The following is a 20,305-nucleotide window of genomic DNA, read 5'->3' as shown; positions in this document are numbered from 1 at the left end:
GGTGAAAGTAAACAAGTCATTTATCCTTTCCATGGACTTCAGTTCATCAACTCTGGTTTAGAATTTTTGGAGTAGAATCATGCTATAGGATATTGCTTCCCAACTGGTCAGTACATTGGAATCACCTGGGGTGGTTTTAAAAACTAGATCAGCAAATCCTGTCTCCAACTTTTTGGATAAAAAATTTTATGTGTGGGGATTTATGAGACATTTAAAATCAGTGCCAAAGGTTGGAAGCGGGGATGTAAACATAGCTGGGAAAGTTCTGTAATACTACAGAAACATGTACCAACACAGGAAATCAGGCTTTCATAAAATGGCTTTTTTCACAGTGATTTGGTTTTTGAATTGTTCCAGAAGATCAGGATAGACTATGGAAATAAAATAGCAGTTGCTAAGGTAGACCTTCTCTTTAAAAAAAAAAAAAAAAGTATTTTGGTATTTTGGCAGATGGCCCAGAACAACAGCACTTTATTTTGTTTCCATGAAATTCCCATAACTCATCAGTGTATAGAAAATTTTTTTCTTCACTAATAATGACAGTCTAGTGGAAGAGTTTGAGTGTGACCACAGTCTTTCTCCTAAGCAGCAATGAAGTTCCCCTTATCAATAATTAATCATCCCAATTCCATTTAAATTCTCAAACTAATATAGAACTGAGAGAGGTCATAGATCTCATTGACATGCCCTCAATTTGAAGAGGCACAAGGTCATTGACCAGGACAATTTAAATCTTTTGTTTGAACAGCAAGTATCCCAACAATGAAGAGAGTGGTTCCTTACTTCCTCATGGGAAACAGGAAGGGGAAGAGTAGGAAGTGACGCCTATTTGCCAGGTGCTTTACATAAACCACCTCATATTTAATCTTCCCTCTGTGGAAGCATACTTGGTCTTCCTTTTACAGATGAGGAAACAGCTTCAAAAGGGTGAATAAGTTGCCTAAGGTTCTAGAATTAGAAAATGGAAAAACGGGATAAATCCAGGTCCCTCTGATGTGAAATCACAATCTTTAGATCTTGCCCCAATTTAGTTTCTTATTAAAAAATTTGTTGTAATTAGTTATACATGACAGTAGAATGGATTTTGACATATACAAAAACAGTATAACTTTTCATCCTTCTGATTGTATGTGATGTAGAATTACACCATTAGTATAATCATACATGCACATAGGGCCTAATTTAGTTTTTATTTTTACCGATGCTACAAATAGTTATATCTTAATGAGACAAATAGCTCTTCAAGACTTAAGAAAAACAATAGCACTGTTTTCCCCTCCCCATTTCCTGCTTCACTTTAGCAACAATTTTTTGGCTGATTCTTTTTTGAATTTATCTTCGTATCTCTAAATAATATGTAGCATTCTCACCAATGATTTTTCAGTTTTGTCTTTCTACCATGCAAAATAAGAATTCAGTTGTCTCACAACACCTACTCCTTCCTACTCTCCTCATTCTTCCAATAGCTATATCCCATTTTGATTAACATCTGGCTTTTACTGTACTTGTTTATTACTACGTAATGCTTACAGCTGAGCCATATAAGCCTATGACTGCTTTTCCCTTCCTGAAAACTATCCCCCACCAAATTTTTAATTTGCTTTACTTCCTATTATCAGTAGTAAAACTCCTCAGTATATTAAGACACTTCAGACATTCCTATCAATTTCATCTTTGATGAATCTCTCCTTGAGTTTTCTGATTAACCTAGATTAGTTGCTCTCTAAGTCTGATGGAAAGTCCTCTAATCTTGGGACTTACTTTCATTTTGTATTTGGGAATTTCCTTTGCCCATCTATCTCTAATCAAATCCTTCATTTTCAGTATCCTAATTCTTCTTGTTTTCCATTTTCACTTGATGGCCCAAATCTTCAGCAGCTTCCTGAGATAGAGTGTTAGAGAAGTAAAAATTTTGAAACTTTGCATAATTGAAAATCTTTACCTTCAGATCTGACAGTTTGACCAGAGAAAGAGTTCTAGGTTGGAATTAATTTTTCCTCAGAATTTTGAAGGCTTTGCTATGCTATTTTCTAGCTTCCATTTGTTTTTGGTGAAGCCAGACCCATCTTGATTCCTGATACTGCACTATCTTTCCCCCTTTGGAAACTAATGGGTTCCTACCTACTTCCTGCCTTTCCCCAGAATATTCTGAAATTTAGATTCATTGCAATGGGTGTTTGGTGGGTCCTTTCAATATGAAAAGTCATCCTTCAGTTCTTGAGAATTTTCTTGAAACACACACACACACTTCTTATTTTTGCATCCCTTTCTGGTATTCCTATTATATGGACACTGAATCATCTAAATTCGTACTCTTAACTTTCCCAATCTTTCCTGCTTTTTAAAATGGACTGTTCTTATTTCATAGACCCAGTGTCTTAAGTTCTGTTGCCTTTATTTATTTATTTATTTTTCTGTTCTTTTCCAAGGTGCCGGGGATCCGAATCCGGGTCCCTGCAAACGCTTCACAAGTGCTCTACAAGAGGAGCTATTAGCTCACTCTGTTGCCTTTTAAGTCAGTATTAACCTGCAAAATGACAGTCAACCAATCCTAGGTAAAGAAAGTAATAATCAAGGGTAAGCAGTGTTGCTTCAGGAGCTCCATCAAGACTGGAGGTATTGAAGCCAAACAATGTTCCACCTCTAATCGCCCATTTCAACCAGAACAGTTGAACTTTGATCAGTTACATGTATTGGGAGCCAGAAGAAAGCCACAGGCTTTAAAGAAAGGTTTCTACCATCTCTACCCCAGTATGATTTGTAATTCTTTAAGAAAGTCTATTTTTTTTTTTTTTTTTTTTTTGGTGGGCTGAGAGATAAGTAGGGGTGATTTGGGAGGTGGGAAAGGCCCCTCTGCTGGGTTTTCCCCACTGCTAAGCCAATTCTACTTCTGGGTCAATGTTCTGTTAGGGTTCACACTTGTGGTGAGAGGCCAACTCAAATCTAAAGTAGTTTCAGGATGGGGAAAGGAAATCACCTTGAATAATTGCTACCCTCTCCACTCTGTCTCAGAAAAGAAAGGCATCAGCCTTTCCCAGCCTCTTGGGGTATGATAATAATAAAAATTCATATTCTGTACCAGAAAAGTTGGCACATTAGCAAAGGAAAAGGCAAATGAATGAAAGAAACATATTTTTTCTTAACTATATGTTTGCCTTTTCACTTATCCAAATCATCAGGGACAAAAAGCAGAGAATTAGTCAATAACATAGTACATGTACATAAATAATACATCCTTTATCTTGGATGGTTAAGACAGACCTTTAAAGAAATTTGAAAACATAAGTGTGTTTTTTCTTACTTGAAGAAAGAAAATGGAAGAGAACTGTCACCCCTAATATTTATTTATGATTATATCCCACTTTCAGGAGAGTTATATAACATGATTCCAGTAAAATTTCTTCTAGTAATTTAAAAATACAACCTTTAACTTGGAAGGACCTAAGTCTTGATTTTTGTCCTTACATCAGTAACACTCCACAGCACAATTACCCAACTATATTTGTTCTGCTTCTCAATAGAACAATTTTCCTATCATCCTACTGGAAACAATTCAAGAACTCATACTTTCAACTTACTAAATAACCATTTAAATGGAACTCACATTAGTTTTCTTAGTTCACTCAACTTAAGGTATTTTCTTAATGTCTAAAAAGACAGACTTTGTTTTCATTGTTAACAATTTTCAGTAGGCTATTCTTTCTTATACAGGAAAAAATACTGGAGGTAAGTAAAAATATTGCAGTTTCCTCATAATCAAACTGTTTACTTTCATTACTCACTATTGATAAGTACCATTATGGAGAGTTTATCTCTGAGGAAGAAAAGTCAGCTTACTGTCCAGGATATTGTCCCATGAGACAAATACCATTACTTACTTCCTCAAATTCTTTTCCTTTAAAAACAATCCTTTAAAAATCATTTTTCTTTTTTGCACAATAATGTAACAGTTAACACTATTGAACTATATACTTAAAAATGGTTAAGATGGTAAATTATAATCTACAAAACAATATAAAACAATAGATTAGGGATTCAAAAACATGACACATGTACCATGTAGGTCCGAAAGGCTTATTGTTTAGTTGCGTAGATTGCATAAATTGCCTGTTCCAATCCCCTTCAATTTATTTAAACAGCTGTCAAATACAGCACCTGGTTCAAAAAACTTTGCATACTAACTGACCACCTCTCTTCCTGAAGATAATGCATAATCTTGGTTGAAAAGAGATTTTCATTACCTATTCTGAGTAACAACCTCCTCTTTACCTCTACTCATGATTCAAAATCATGGCAGCAAGCAGAGGAGATAACAGGGGAGAAATGGCAGCCACAGCACAACCCCTATAAGAAATAGAAACAAATTTGACAGCATAACTGAACACAAATGAGTTAAATTACACAATAATATTTATGTTTATAAAGTGCTGGAAAACAGAAAGGCAAAATGGACAACAAGCTCATGTACTGTATAAGAATAAAGTTTTTTTTTTTTTTTTTAATCAAAGGCTATCATCTACCTTTGTATAATGGATAACATTTTTAAAAACATGTAATCTTTCTTTGTTATAGGGCAAACTCCCAGTCAGGTCACCTTGGCTATTACTTGCTACATTAATAGACCATAAAGTAAAATAATCAAATATATAAACATTCACATACTGCCTGCATCCTGACAAAAACTTGAGTGTTGTGAGGTAGCTTTCATAGTTCACAGATACATATTGCTAAGTTATACTTCCTGCTTAAGTTCAAACTCTTGAAAGTGACCAAAAAGTGTTTGGAATCATCATTTTAAAAAGTTAAAAATTCCACCAAATATTACTTAACAATATTAATTATGTATTAAAAATAAGCTACTCATTGAGCATAGAGGTGGTCTTTTAGATGTTTGGCTTGTATTCTTTAGAAATCATCTCACTCCACATACATGCATACCCATACACATCCTGAACTGTCCTAATGATTTTCACTTCATATTAAATAAATAAAAACATGTTGAGCCTGTGTATTTTCTTTCCTGCTCATTTTGAAATCCCCTGTGGTATCTGGCTAGAATAGAATGTCAGCATAGCTATTACTTTTCAAGTAAGAAATTTCCTAGCAAAATCAGGAAGCTAGTGACAACAAAGTGAAACTGATGGAATGCTAGTTAAGATTCACTCCTGATTTCTTTCACAGTATGGAAAAACTTGCCCATGTAGAAGCAATACCTTTTCTTCTGTAGTGTAACTGGAGAAGAGGAGAAAAAGAATAGCAATGCATTTTACTTATCAGTCTCAGTTACCTACAGCATTTCTCCTTGAAATAAAAAAGTTACGTGTGTGTGTGTGTGTGTGTGTGTGTGTGTGTGTGTGTGTGTGTGGTTTTGACCAGGATCAGTAAAACAGCTTTGTTCTTGACAGTACTGGTGTCTGACCCTTTCATTTATTTGGATTTACTCCAAGGAGTTTTTTGTTTAAGTTCTGAATCACTTTGCTAAATGTTGTTGATATCTTAAGAACAACATACTCTCAAACTCTGGTGGCTTCATGAATGAATTCTTTCAGATCTTCAAAGAGGAGAGTCCTCATGCTACTTAAAACTACTTTAGAGCAAAATAAGAAGGAACTCTTCCAAGTTCTTTTTAGGAAGCCAGCATTACCTTAATTATTAAAACATGGCAAAGATAACAGAAAAATATGAAACTTAATAACTGATTTTAAATAAAAAGTTGCCAAAAGGAATCAGTGTATACTTAAATATTTTACTAGGACCAGGTGTAAAGCTGGTTCAAATTGAAAACATGCAAAATTATTTCAACATTCAAAGAGGGCCACTAAGAAAAACATTATGATAGGTTATGACAGATGCCAAAAAAAACATTTTAAAAAATTCAACTTTCATTCCTGATAAAAATATTTATTTAAGGAGTAATGAAAAGACATTGTCTTAATGCAAAAAAAAAAATATATATGCACCAAACGAGCACCCAACAACTATTATTTAAAACTGTTCTCAAAGTGCTAGCCAATGCAGACTCCCATGCCTGCCAAAAAATTACTTTGGTCATAATCCAAAATCTGTTCTCCGTAAAAATTCTAATACACCAGAAATATTAAAGGAAAATTACTTGAAAAATAGTTTGTTAGAAACTAATAGTATGCCTCATATTTAATTATGACAAAGTAAAAATATCTACAAACTAAGAAACAACGTAAGGATAGCCAGAATCATTCTTGTTATTTATCACTGTTCTAGGGACGGTAGCAATTCTCTAAAGAAAAGAAATACAAAGGAAGAGATAAGATTACTATATTTAAATAATTGTTTTCTTAAAAATTCAAGAGAATTTATCGAAATCAATAGTTAGAATGTTGGACAGATAAACTAACTCTCATTTAATTCTAGTTGTAAAATATTACGGAACATAATGGCTAAAATCCCCAAAAGATTATTTTAATGGAATGTGAGTGCAATAATATTTAAGACAATTTTGAAGAAAGTGAAGAGGGACTTGCCCTATGAATTACTAAAAAAATGTCATAATCAAAGCAGACTGGTATTTGTACAGGAAGCAACAAATAGATCAAAGCAACAGATGAATCTTAAAAAAAGACATGTATACATGGGAATTTACTATATTAAGGAGGTATTTCTAGTCAGTTGGTAAAGAACTGATTTTTGACAAATTATTTCAGGAAAAATGGTTATTCATTCATAAAAAATTAAATTCCTACATTATACAATGTATAGAAAGAACTTTTAGTTGTTTAAATGAGTAAGGCTTAAAAAGTAATTAACACACAAAATAGAAGACAGGAGGGAGGCTTTCTTATAAGAGATAAAAATCCTGGAAATTTTAAACCAAAAGACTTAGGTCTTTAAAAATATTCACCACATATTTCACAATGGGTTAATATATCTATATCTTAATGAGAAACAGAAAAATAATTGTGAAAAAATGGGGAAAATGCATGAATAGGGCATATTAAGTGACGGTTAACTACATTATGGTACACCTAGACAAAGGAACAGCACTCTAATATTACAATAAAGAGAGCTACATATTCCAAGACTTCTGCTATGCATCTTTTTCTCTGAAACAGCAGATCACAGAACTGTATGCACAGAAAATCTCACGTTCATAAGAAAGTGAAATAACATAAGTGCACATATGAGAGATGTGGAAGGCTTTGGATTACATATAGTTGGGAAAAGCACTTAGAAGGGTTTGACTTTCTGGACATGGCTGTATTGTTTGAGAGTTCACGACTCCTTACAAAGGGGGGAACGAAACAATTCTTCAACAGAATACAGAATTTGCATCTCTGCTACCTTTCCTTTAAATGTGTATTCCAACCCCGGTAGGGAGGAAGATCACTTTCTTTTTCTTCTACTTCACATCACTTCACTTCCTTTATTGCCATATTTCCCTTATAACTTGTCAAAAGACTTCTCCCAAGAGCTAAATGACAGAAAGGCTGCTTTACTTTTGCTTGATATAACATCAAGAGCACCTAGGACAGCACAATTCCTCTTGGGTTTGGTATCGTCCCTCTTTTTACTTCTTTGACGAGTGCAGCCTTTTGCTTCTGTAGCTCCTTGCTAGTCAGTTTTCACCCGGGTGGGGACTTCACCTAACTAACGTCAGGGTTCCACTACGGACAGGGTTTGCTTCCGCTCTTTCCGCCTCAGCCGCCCATTCTCTCCGTGACCCTTTGGCAAGTTACCCAACTTCTCATTGACAAGGCTATGATGACACCCCACAGGAAGGCAGAGAGCGAAATTGTGCAACTACCTTGGGAAAAACAACAGATGGAACCTATTGAGACGCCTTCAAAAGAGTAACCACTCTCGTACTTGCTTCTGAGAGGCAGTCCCTTTCCCGAGGATTGGGGACCCTCTGGACCTGGTCCACTGCTCATCCCGACACCAAATGCCCTGCCGTCCCCACCTCCCGGTCCAAAGGGCGGGGCCACGTTTCTCCCCTGCAGCCTGGGAGGCTGGGGCCGTTGCTGCGCCGAGGTCTTGGGCCCGGAAAGTCCCTCGGGTCGGCTCCGGAACACCAATCGGCATGGTTTCTCTCGTACAAAATCCCTCCCCACTCTTGCAAACTGGTTGCCTCCGCAACTCCGGCTTTTCTCCCTGCGGCGCCCAAACTGTCAGCGCGCCCCTTTAGCGCACACAAAGTTCTCCGTCGGCATGCTCGACGGATCCGGACACACCAACTAGCTCACGAACTTTTTACTCACAGTTCAGGGTTTCCGCGACGCTCTCTCACGCCACAGGTCGCCGGTACCTGATCTAGTGACCGCAACCGGAAGTTGTTTTCCGTTCCAGTTCAGAGGGCAGCGCCTGCGCGCGGAGCCATTAACACTGCACCCTCTCCCCAGGCCAGGCCAGCCCCCCCCTACCCCGACCCCGCCTCGCCACCCGGCCCCGCCCCGCCACCCAGCGCAGCCCCGCCCGGTCTCCTCTACAAGAAACACGGCAGCCGTGGAAGGGAACCCAATGTCAAGTTTGAAGGTCTCTTTAGGGTCTTGCTAGAATTTTGATTAAAATAAGTAACCAGGTCTGACACCCTGTAAATGAGAGTACACAAGAATCACCCGAGAAGGTCAACGTGTAGTTCCATCAACTAACCCTCAGATTGTGATTCAGAGGAACCAGGGTGATGAAGCCTATTTTCAATAGATCTTCAAGTGAATGTGATTGGGGCGTTAAGAGCAGCAGTTTGAGAAGCATTATCCATTTGTTTGGGAAACATGCACTCTTTTTTTTTTTTTTTTTTTTTTTGCTCAACTAGTAAGACTTTTCAATAAATTTCAATAAATGCACTTGCTAAGGTTGCATGGTTGGTGAATGGAAGTAGAACTTTATTAGATTTCCCGTGAATTAAAATTTCCTCATTATTCCATTCCCTAGTCATGCTTGAATATTTGAGGAAGGTTTTTGAAGATTTCTGATTGAAATTATAGAATTTAATAATATACTCAGAATCTAAGGCTGAATGCACAGGTATTTTGAAATATGAGAGCACCAAAGCCTTTAATAAGGAAAGGAAAATCTGTAACTTTCTTAAATATATATATATTTTTGCATTTTCTATCCCCATGATGATATTGTCACGATGAGAAGAGGGGGAAAATATGAAACATGCATGAATGCTGGTAGAATTATTTTAGATGGATGAGTTTTTGGTTGAAATGGTGTTGTATTTTCCTTTTCTGAAAATGGTGATTTAATTTTCTAGAGTTGACATACAGTGTTTAATGAAGACTGGGAATAGGGTTCAGACATTTATTGAACAAATAATTCCTTAAAAGAGTGACATAATTTTATTCCTATTTTTCATCACTCATTAGTACATATAATTCTTGTTAGTGAACAAAGATGTAGCATCAGTATTGGAGCGGTTGGGATGAAAATGGGGAACTGTAGGCTTATTAAAAATATTTTGGGACCTATTTTTAAAACTGACTAATATTTTTAAGGGTTCTGAATATAAATCTAAGGACAAAGAAATTTACCACTATTTACACTTACAATTTGGAATATCAGGAATGATCTCAGTCAAATCTTGGATGTGAAATGACACTATTAATAGAAGATGTTTGACCTTTGATATAAGATGACATCTGACCTAGCTGTTTGTGTCTTGTACTCTTCATCCACAATGCTATGAAAAAGTGAAATAATGTGAGCACTCATAATACCATGAAATCAGAAGGCAGGATTGATGACCACGGCTACTGTGCATTTGAGCAGGCTGTGTTCACTTGCCAAGGCTTGCTCCCTTCAGCCTGGGTCTTCCTAGAGGAATGTTTTTTTCTACTTCACAGAAAGGTCCCACACGAGTAGCTATGGCCTTCTTGCCAAGAAGCTTAGTGCCAGAATTTGATAGGATTTTACATCAAGCACAAAAATAGTGTAGCTGAATGGAACATGCTCTTTGTTGTTTGAAAGCAATAAAACTTGGTGGTCTGAAGGATAGCAAGAGGTCTACCTGTATTGTGGTATATATCAGTGAATCATACTGTATTACTATTTAGGACCTGTAAGAAGTATTTTGCATCTCTGTGACTCAGTGTCCCCCACTAGTACCTCTATTACCTACTTTGGAGGTATGATTTGGAGAATAACAACATATCCCAATGGGAGTGGATAGATGTGTTGCTCTGTATTCAAGCATGGATAATGAAAGGGATTTGGCAGACAGATGTTTAACTCTCTTGAAGTTTAATTTTTTCATACCTACTTTCTATCAAGGAAAAAACCAATAATTGTTTCTGGTTAACCAAGAGTTGTCCTCTTCATAGTAAGATAACTAGTGAGTAAGGGTAAGGGATCTCACCTCAATCTAACACCCACATGCAAAGCTGATAAATACCAGCTTCAAGCCAAAATGTTCACTGTGAACTGTGTGTCTGTTTGTCTGCTAGCTCAAGATCTGTGCTGAGGAAATAATGGCAATCAGATAGCTAATGAGAAGAACCAAGGAGAATCCATACATTCAATTAGTAAGGGCAATATAAGCCTTGTAATTAGTAAATATGAGGCAAAATATCCTTTTAAAAAGTTATGCTGCAGGGCGTGGTGGTGTATGCCTGTAATCCCAGCTGCTCTGGAGGTCGAGGCAGGAGGATCATGAGTTCAAAGCCAGCCTCAGCAACTTACAGGCCCTAAGTAAGTCAGTGAGACCCTGTCTCAAAATAAAATACAAAAAAGGCCTGGGGATGTGACTCAGTGGTTAAGTGTCCTGGGTTCAATTCCTGGTACCAAAAAAAAAAAAAAAAAAAAAAAAGAAAGACTATGCTGCATAAAAGAGAGTCTTCAAAGTGCAAAGAAAGTGAACACTTTGGAAAATGATTTACTAGAAGCAGAGGTAAATATAAAGAATCTTTTTTGTGTTTTCCATGAAAAAAGAGATGAAATATAAGATAAGATATTAGACTAAAATAAGGAGGGACCTAGATACTGGGAAAAATAAAAACAAAGTTGGATAAGTTAAGGTTTTAAGGACTCAGAGCATGAAATAGCAAAATTAGAATATTACTTAGACATAAGGATTCAAATCAATACTGCATAATATTAAATCAAAGATTAGAGTAAAAGCTTGAAAAATTCTCCCAAAATGGGAATGGAAAGGAAACTAATGCTAACCATTAAATGAAATAATGGCAAGATCATGTTCCAACTTCTTTCTGAAGAAGAGGTCAAGATAAGAAATAGCAACCCAAGATATGTCAGAAGAGATCTGAAGCAATACTTTGATCCATTGTAATAATTTCATTAGAGAAGAAAATGGCTCAATGAAAAGAGGTCAAACATCTTGGTCTATCCTAATAAAAATCCAATATTAAATGTCACGTCAGTTACTTCATTTATTCAGCAAATTACTGTGAATGCTTGCTATGTGCCAAGAGTTAGCGATAGAAGGATGACCAAGACACAGCTCTACCTTAAAGGAACCTAGAATTTGTAGTGAATTACATGTATACAAGAAACAGGCAGTTACTACATAGTGGTTTTACAATACTATAAGTATTGAGATACAAGATAAAAATAATTATTTAATAATTTGATAGTAATATGGTATAAACTTTCTGATTATAGCAACAAAACTCAAGTGGTAAGAGGGAAGTGTCAAAATGTAAAAATATTCTACTATTTACTCTTTTCCTCATATTCTCTATATATGGAGATAAGGAAATGATTGAATTTCATTCTAACTATAAAACCCAAAGAAGTATTATTTTAGGTTTTTTAAAATGTAAAGGTAAATAACTACAAGTAGTATTAAAATTGTATGTTTTAATGTTAAAAGGAAGAAAGAAAGGACAATATTGCCTTTATAACAAAGATATAAAATTCTTAATTACCAACATTTAAAATCAGTCACCAAATCAGGTAAATCATGTGAGAGTACTTTTCTGCAACATTTTGATGCATACTTAGATCTCTGTTGTCACGATTGGTGGTCTCCATTACCACTCTGTCTCCTTTGCTACTCCTTGTTCAAGTTACCATCAATTCATAATTTTTATATTGGCCTCCTAACTGTTCTCAAATTCTCATATTATCTCTCTCTCTCTCTCTCTCTCTCTTGCCAGGCTGGGGATCAAATCCAAGGGGTGGCACATGCCAGACAAATGCTCCACCACTGAACTACACCCCCAGCATCCTTTTCTTGCATTTTAATGTTATTATGTCCCTTTATTACCTAAAAATCACTCAATTTTTTTCCCATTAGGTTTGTATGACATCCAAATTCTAAACCTGAAATGAACTTTCTTCCTACATCTCTAGAATCAGAGATTCTTCTTTCTAGTGATTTTGAACTTCTTTTGAAACCTGGAATGTTTCCTCTTTTGTCCTTTTCAGATGTTTGTAGATGGCCTTGCCATGTTTCCAGTACATTTTTCCTGGTCTGTAGAAACTCTGCTGAAAGGTCTAGTTCTATGCAAGGTCTCATTTGATTCCCCTTTTAGGTTAGGACTGAAGGTTCAGCAATGGGATCCTACTTCACTGTGTTGTGTCTCCTTTATGATATGCATTACACTTAAAATTCCAAGATATGCATTTGGATTTTCTGAAGTTAGGATAGATATTACCACTGATCTTAAAGAAACTTACAGCCACTAAGCAGAGGCCTGGGTGGTCAATGCCCCCAAAAGTGCAAAAATAAGAGAGGCTAAAACAATGCTTTATAAGTAAGATTTGTGTATTGAAATCATCTCATTTTTTTTTTTGTTGGATTGTCATTTACTAACCATATGACTTTACTAACCCTGTACCTCAGTATCTTCATCTGTCAGGGAATAATAATACTTGCCTCAAAGGTTGTATTTAGACAATGAAATAATACATGAATAGAGTTTGACTTATAGGAGGAACTCAAACAATATTGACTAATATAGAGAATTTCTATAACTCACAGACTGTTTTGTATACAATTGATTTTTAATTTAATGGGCAATCCTTTTTAATCAATTAAAATGTCTTTTAAAGTTCACATGGTAAAAGTACAGATAATGAACTTACTAGAAAAACCTTTCAATCCGTTGTCATAAGTATGTTTTAAGAGTGAAAGAAAACCCATGGACAAAGAACTAAAGGAAATCAGGAAAATGATGTATGAAGGAAATGAGAATATTAGAGACAGGAATTATAAAACAAAATGGAAATTCTGGAGCTGAAGAGGAGACAAACAAATGAAAAATTCATTAGAGAGGTCCAACAATAGAATCTGAGCAGGCAGAAGAAAGAGAGAATGTGACGATGGGACAATTGAAATAATCTGATTGGAGAAGTAGAAAAAAAAGATGAAGAAAAGTGAACATAATCCAGTGGACTTGTGGGACACCATCAAGTTTGCCAACATGGGCATTATGGAATTTTTGAAGAAGTGAGAAGGAACAGGAAAAAAATTTTAGAGAAATGGATAAAAATCTTTCAGTTTGTTAAAAGACTGAATCTGCACATTTGAGGAGCTCAAAAAACTCCAAATAGGACCAGCTCAAAGAGATTCACATTGAGGAAGACAAAAGAAAGAATTGTGAAAATAGCAAGATGAAAGTAATACGTTATGCACAATGGGTCCTCAATAAGATTAACAGTCAATTTTTCTTTGACACTGTGGAAACCAGAAGAAAGTGGGATGACATATTTAAAGTGCTGGAGAAAAAGTGTCAACCAAGAACTCTATATCCATCAAAATTATCCTTCAAAAATGAAGAAGAAATTAAAACATTTGACACTGATCAAAAACAGAAGGAATTTGTTGTTAGTAGACTTACCCTAGAGAAATGACAAAAGGGTCCTTAAAGCTGAAAAAAAAAAGGGGGGGGCACTAGGAAATAGTATGTAGTTATATGAAGAGATAAAGGACTTTAGTAAAGGCAACTACATAGGTAAATATCAATGCCAGCATGATCATATTTTTTGTTCTTTTTATTTCCTACATGACTTAAAAAAATACCTAAATAATAATTATAAATCTATGTTAATGGACATACATAATTTGTGACAACACATAAGGAAGGGATTAAACTATATAGGACAGAGTTTTTGAATGTTACTAAAACTAAGTTGGTATCAATTCAATTTAAGTTGTTATAAATTTAGTCCATTAATCTTAATCCCTGTGGTGACCAGGCACCAAAGCAAATACATTTTGAAAATACACAAGAAAAAATGAGAAGGAAATAAAACAGTACACTGCAAGGAATTAAGTGCAAAAGAAGTTGGTACGGGAGGAAGTGAGGAACAGAATGGTATAAGAGCATGCAGAAGCTTTCGCTAGTTAAGGGGATGGTGACTGGGTCACCAGATTTCCAGGCATGATTCAGTTAGTATGAAGGGACTTTTTTTGGAAGAAGGTGAACACCTGTAGGTTCACCAAGCAGCTGCAAGGATATGCAACTCAAAATATGGCACTATTGGAAGATTCTATGTTACAGAATGGTAAGTTATTACTAATGTTGTTTTCTAGTCAAAAGGAGATACTTATTTTATTTTTTGTACCAAATTTATAAATAAATTAAGCAAATGTTATCATGTCTGGACAGCTGCAACCTCTTGTCTAGACCTGCAATGCTAGAGTTTCTTTGGTCTTGTGATTCTTGATTAAGTGACCTTGATTCATTTTGTAATTTTGATAATCATGAACAAATTCACTTGTATGATGAATGTGATTGCCAAAAGCAAAGGCAGTTGGATTACTGTGGATGATTGTAGCACAGGGTTATGACATGTTTTGTGAAACCTTAATATTTGTACACCATAATCAAATGATCAAACCATATATGCTATCTAGAAGTGACTTACTTTGGGTTCAAAGACACAAAGAGATGAAAGTGAAAAGATGAAAAAATATTTTTCCATGCAAATATTAACCAAAAGAGAGATGAGTGGCTATCCTAAAATTAGACTCTAAGTCAAACACTGTTTCGGGAGACAACAAGAACTATATATATTAACAAAGGGATCATTTGTCAGGGAAATATAACAATTATACTACTTACCAAACAACAGTTCCTTAAAATATATGAATCACACACTGACAGAATGGAAAGGAGAAATGGACAATACTAGAATAATCATTGGAAGTTTCATTATGCCACATTTAACAAAGGATAGGAAAACAGAAGATCAAAAAAGGAAGAAACAACTTGAACAATACTGTTACCCAAGTAGATATGATAGACATAAATACAGCACTCCATCAAACTAAAGCAGAATGCAAACTGTTATCAAGTGGACATGAATCTTCTCCAAGAGAGATCAAAGGTGTAGGTCACTAATTTTAATACACTTAAAAAGGTCAAAATTAGCCAGAATGGTAGGGCGCTTGCTTTGCAGGCAGAAAGACCGCGGTTCAAATCCCCAGCAGAGCGTGATAGAGGGGAAAAAAGGTCAAAATCATACAAAGTATTTTCTCCAGCCAAAATGGAATGAAACTTGAATCAATAACTGAAGGAAAACTGGAAAATTCATAAATATGTGAAAATTAAACAACACAGTCTTTAAAAATGGGTCAAAGAAGGAATTAGATTTGGTTAGAATGAATGAAAACAAAATTGCAACATACTAAAACTTAATAGGATACAGTGAATCCTAGTAAGATATGACCTCAATGACCTAAATTCATATCTTAAGGAACAAGAAAAAGAAGAGCACACCAAATCAAGTTAGTAAGAAAAAGGAACTGATAAAGATTAAAGCAGAGATAAATAAAATAAAGCAAAAAGAATCAATGAAACTAAAAGTTTTGGATTAATTATAACAATTATACCATACTAGTGCAGATGTTAATAATAGACGTTGCTACTAGTTGGAGGAATTATGGTGATATATGGAAACACTCATGAGTATTAGCTTAATTTTTCTTTAAATCTAAAGCTACTCAGAAAGGCCACTAATAAAAACAAATACAAAAAAATATCTTTACTGTCCTAATTACTTTTTTTTTTGTAGTACTGGGGATCAAACATAGGGCCTCATGCATGCTGGTAAGGGCTTTATCACTGAGTTACATCCCAGCCCTCTAAATAACTTTTTGGTCAAAGAGAAAATAAAACTGCAATTAAAAAATATCCAATAGAGGTTGGAGTGTAGCTGAGTGGTACAATGCATGCTTAGCCTGTGTAAGGCTGTGGGTTCAATCCTGAGCACCTAAAATGAAACAAACAAACAAAACCAAACAAACCAACAATAACCTCCCAAGCCCCAGAAAACCAAAACAGTAAAGTGATAATGTAAGAATGACATGTCAAAAGTTATAAGATGTAGTTAAAATGGTACTAAACATTTCCTAGCCTTAAATATTTTCATTACAAAACAAAAAAATTAAAAGTAAATAAAATAAGCATTCAACCCACCAACTGAGAAAAGTAAAAAGTAAGTTAGTCTGAAAAGGTATTAAGAAAATATTAATAAAAATTAAAAACTTAATTCTTTAAAAATCAGTCAACTATAAAAGTGATACACCCAAGAGATTTACTTTGTGACATCACATTGGGGGTGGGGTGGGGGTGGGGAGAGAATACATAAAAGGACAAAATGAGCAATAACAAAGGGTTATCCATATAGTTATATAGATGACAAAGTACAAGACAATACCATGTGTGCCAATACATTTAAAAAAATTTGATAGAAAAATTTTAAAGTACAAATAAATTGTGTGAAAAGTGGCATAAAACTCGAACAGATCAATAAAAATAGAAGACACTGGAAATTCCCCTCCAAAAAGGGGTCTCAAGGCTAGGTGGTGTTATGGATTTATCCTTTATACATTTCAAGAAACAGATAACTTTCGTTAAACTTGTAAAAAACATTTTGGCATTTTTAGCATTTTACTTTATGTAGTTAGCCAAATATTAACATGGAAACCCATCAATGATAGGTTCTGGAAAGTGGATATACAGGTTAATTTAACTTGTGAATATAATGCAGAAATTCCCAGTGAATTACAAACATTTCTTTTTCAGTACGCCTTTTCTTAATATAAGTTAGATATAAGATTAATCAATTTGGACATACATTTTGCATACCATTGTTGGTTGTAACTGAATTGGGGTCTGCAATTAACACTGTAATAATAAGAAGAAAGCTGTTTTCACATAGCGGAGGAACAGCTGCTTTGTTTATGTATCTGGTTGCTCTGCTTGGATAGGGTTCCTTGGCTTATGCCACATTGTTTTCATTCTTTTATGTTAGTTTGAGTTTTGAACTGAATTGTGAAACCAAAATAATAGAGAAGAGGCGTCTAAGCATGTGGATTGAAGAGAAAAAGAGGAAATGTGTAGGTTTGGTTTGATTGATTATTTTCAACAAGGCAAAAATAAAATGCAGTTTATAACTATAAATCTACCTTTATTACATAAGCAATCAAATTAATAATATGATTTTTGGTAACATGGAGTTTTAAAAAATGCAATTACTGTTTTGTATCACAGCAGAGCACTATTTAGTTTGAAGTAGAAAAACTATACAGATGTCAAATATACTTTAACCTGGAATATTATTTTCTTTTTAAAACATATCCTTAATAAACTAGGATATTTGATAGCTATTTTTTTAATGATTAATGTGTTTATTTCAAACCAACAACCAACGTCATTCTTAATGTTAACCACGAAGGGAAATTCCCACTGAGATCAGGAACAAGACAAGGTTGACTGCTCTCTCCTCTGTTATTAAGTACCCTTTCAGAAATTCTGGCCAATATGATGAGGAGAAAAAGGGGAGGAGATACATTTATGTATTTTTAATCTATTTTAACATCACATAGGAATGACTTAATTTAGAAAAAGTAAGAGAGCAATAACATGGTAGATGAAAGATAAAATTGTGAAACCAAGATGTTAGCAGTAATTAGTTAGAAAATAGAGTGGAAAGAATATCCTTATCAAGATAACACTCCTACTGCCCACACAAGAAGACGAAACCAAATATACGGGAATATGTTTTACAATAAACAAGGAACCCTAATGTTTGCTGAAAACTTAACACGTGGAAAGACATAGAATATTTACAGACAGAAAGGTTCTCTACTATAAGAGTGATCATTTTCTTCAAGTTAGTGTACAAAGTTCATGAAATTCCAACCAGAACTTTATTTCAGGGGGATTTAACAGATTTATTTTGAATCATCCAGTTATCCATCTCTTTTGTGATCACGTGTTTAAGAGAAATAACTGGACATTGCCCTAGGGCTCCAGTGGCTGTTGGACAGGAATATCAGGCAGGTTGGGACAGCTCCATGTCATCCCGGAGGCAGACAGTGTGTCCACCTGTGCACACATATAAGTACACCCTGAAGGGGTGAGGGGATAGAGTGGACAAGTGAGAGAGTGAAGGGAGATGGCTGCTAGCAACGATGTAACTATTCTGTGACCTGATGAAGTCAGTTTCCTTTTTCTCCATCACCTTGTAACTTGGGTAAGACATCCCTTAAATACTGTTTTAATATTATAAGAAGGCAGCAGGGCAGTGGTAAAAGAAACTCATTGAAAAAGTGCTCTCTGTTACTTAAGAGCTATTATAACTATTTTCCTCCAGCAGGTACTCAATAAACGATAGCTATTAATATAATACTGATAATAGTTCTTGATGCTTAATGTTTTTGAACTATCACTATTTCCAAGGTTATTCTTAAGGAAATAAGAAAATACTACACAATCTTTAACATTCATTTTTATTGTGAAAATAAAAGGGTCAGAATAAGATCAGATTACTATAAATTCTAGAAGTTTGAATATTCTAAAATAGGTATTGCAGGTTGTGTATAAGGTTAATACTTTAGTATAATGAAATATTCATTATCTTGTGTTTCTTATGAAGTAGAAAGTGCTAAATGAGTTAATGTTTCAACAGATATGCTGGATCAGGCAGGAGTTGGTTTCTAAAAAAATAACCCAAAGAAAGTATGAATACATCCAGTATTAATTGATTTTTCAAACTAGCAAGCTAAATACAACTGAAGCCAAACAACTTTCAGTCTTACATTGTGTTTTAAAAATCACTCATTGAATAAGGCTTTTATTCTAGATGTAAATTTTAAAAACTCATTTCAGTTAGAGGCATAATAATTTTTATCTTAAAGTTAGAAAGAAAACAAAAAGCAGTATTTTAAGCTTTCCTCTGGTTTTGGCTTTTTTAAAGGCTAATTTTCCAACTGTGACAATGAATACAAAGGCAATTCTGAATCATACAAATTTTTCAACAAATACAGGAGTAGAATAAACTTGCAATACATAAGAAGACATTCAGGCCACCTTGCTAAGGTTGAGAATTGATAGAATAATAAAATTTGGTTACCTCTTCTCCAGGTTACAAATCTTCCATCACAGGGTATTTCTCTTTAAAGATGTAGGCAGTTACACATTCTGGAAGCTGTTTGCACAGGATTTACCAATGCTGCTTAAATTGTCCTGAGCTTTCCCGGTGTTGAATTGGGAACTTCCACTGAGAAATCCCCTGACTTCAAGACTTCCTTATTTGTAGCTATCAACAGCCAATCATGGCAAGATATTGAAATGAAGCACAACTACCAGAAAATATTCTGTAAGCCACTCGTGACTGTAACTCTGACTTCCTTTTGAAGTGAAGACCCTCTACCTGATATTTTAACAAAAAGCTAGAAACTGTAAACATAAAAATGCTTTTTGATAAAGCACATTTTCATGTAAGAAATTGGAAAAGTTTATTTGATAATTGCCTTTTTTAGCCTTTAAGAAGTCACTTTTTGAACTAAATAATATGCTTATAAGCAACAGGTAAATACCAAATTTGAGTATAGTTGTTCTTGTTTCATTTATTGGATAAACCTAATAAAATAAGGCTTCTACTGGATTCCACAGCCTGAGCTCAAGTACTCAGAAGAAGGGAGAAGCAAAGAAGTCTCTGCAGGCAGCTTTTCTGTTTTGAAAACTCAGGTTCACTGTTCATGTAGAAGAGTGCATGTTCTAGCATACTGGGGAAATGCTTTACCAAAGCGTGTATTTCTCACAGGCTATTTGGAACAGAGCAACAGGTTTTACATACAAATGGAAGGCAACATATGCCCCACAGTCATTTTTCTGTTATGAAATTTTAGAGCTGGAAATATCCCTAGACACTTCTGTTCCTCTTACTTTTTATGCCAGATGAGGAAACAGAAGAAGGTAAATGCTTAAGGTCACAAAGGAAGTCAGAACCAACATTTAGATTAAAATTAGAGTCTTTTGAATAGAAGTACAATTTTCTTTTTTACTGTATGACACTCTCATCTCATCATCAAAATGGAAAAAGACAATCAATTGAGTGCTCTCTATGTTCA

General features: G+C 34.9%; 1 protein-coding gene and 1 long non-coding RNA gene across 4 annotated transcripts in view; one reads left to right on the top strand and one right to left on the bottom strand.

Moving 5' to 3' along the window:
* Nucleotides 1-19,534, bottom strand: part of TANK (TRAF family member associated NFKB activator) — a 136,940-nt gene extending 117,406 nt beyond the window's left edge. Inside the window, exon 1 of one of the 3 annotated variants that reach the window (XM_079131806.1) lies at nucleotides 19,306-19,534. The gene's annotated coding sequence lies outside the window, so the exon portion shown is untranslated. Of the gene's footprint in view, nucleotides 1-7,780; nucleotides 7,918-8,234; nucleotides 8,378-19,305 lie in introns of those variants that run through there. The other 2 variants (XM_079131805.1, XM_079131807.1) reach the window with 2 other exon arrangements.
* LOC306656539 overlaps nucleotides 16,503-20,305 on the top strand; it is a 79,360-nt gene continuing 75,557 nt past the window's right edge. Inside the window, exon 1 of the long non-coding RNA XR_013762557.1 lies at nucleotides 16,503-18,426. This is a non-coding gene — a long non-coding RNA (uncharacterized lncRNA). The remainder of the gene's footprint in view (nucleotides 18,427-20,305) is intronic.

The sequence above is a fragment of the Sciurus vulgaris genome, assembly GCF_902686455.1.
Source record: "Sciurus vulgaris genome assembly, chromosome: 3".
In the NCBI taxonomy this organism is placed as follows: Eukaryota; Metazoa; Chordata; class Mammalia; order Rodentia; family Sciuridae; genus Sciurus; species Sciurus vulgaris.
This window is presented reverse-complemented; position numbering and strand designations above follow the sequence as displayed.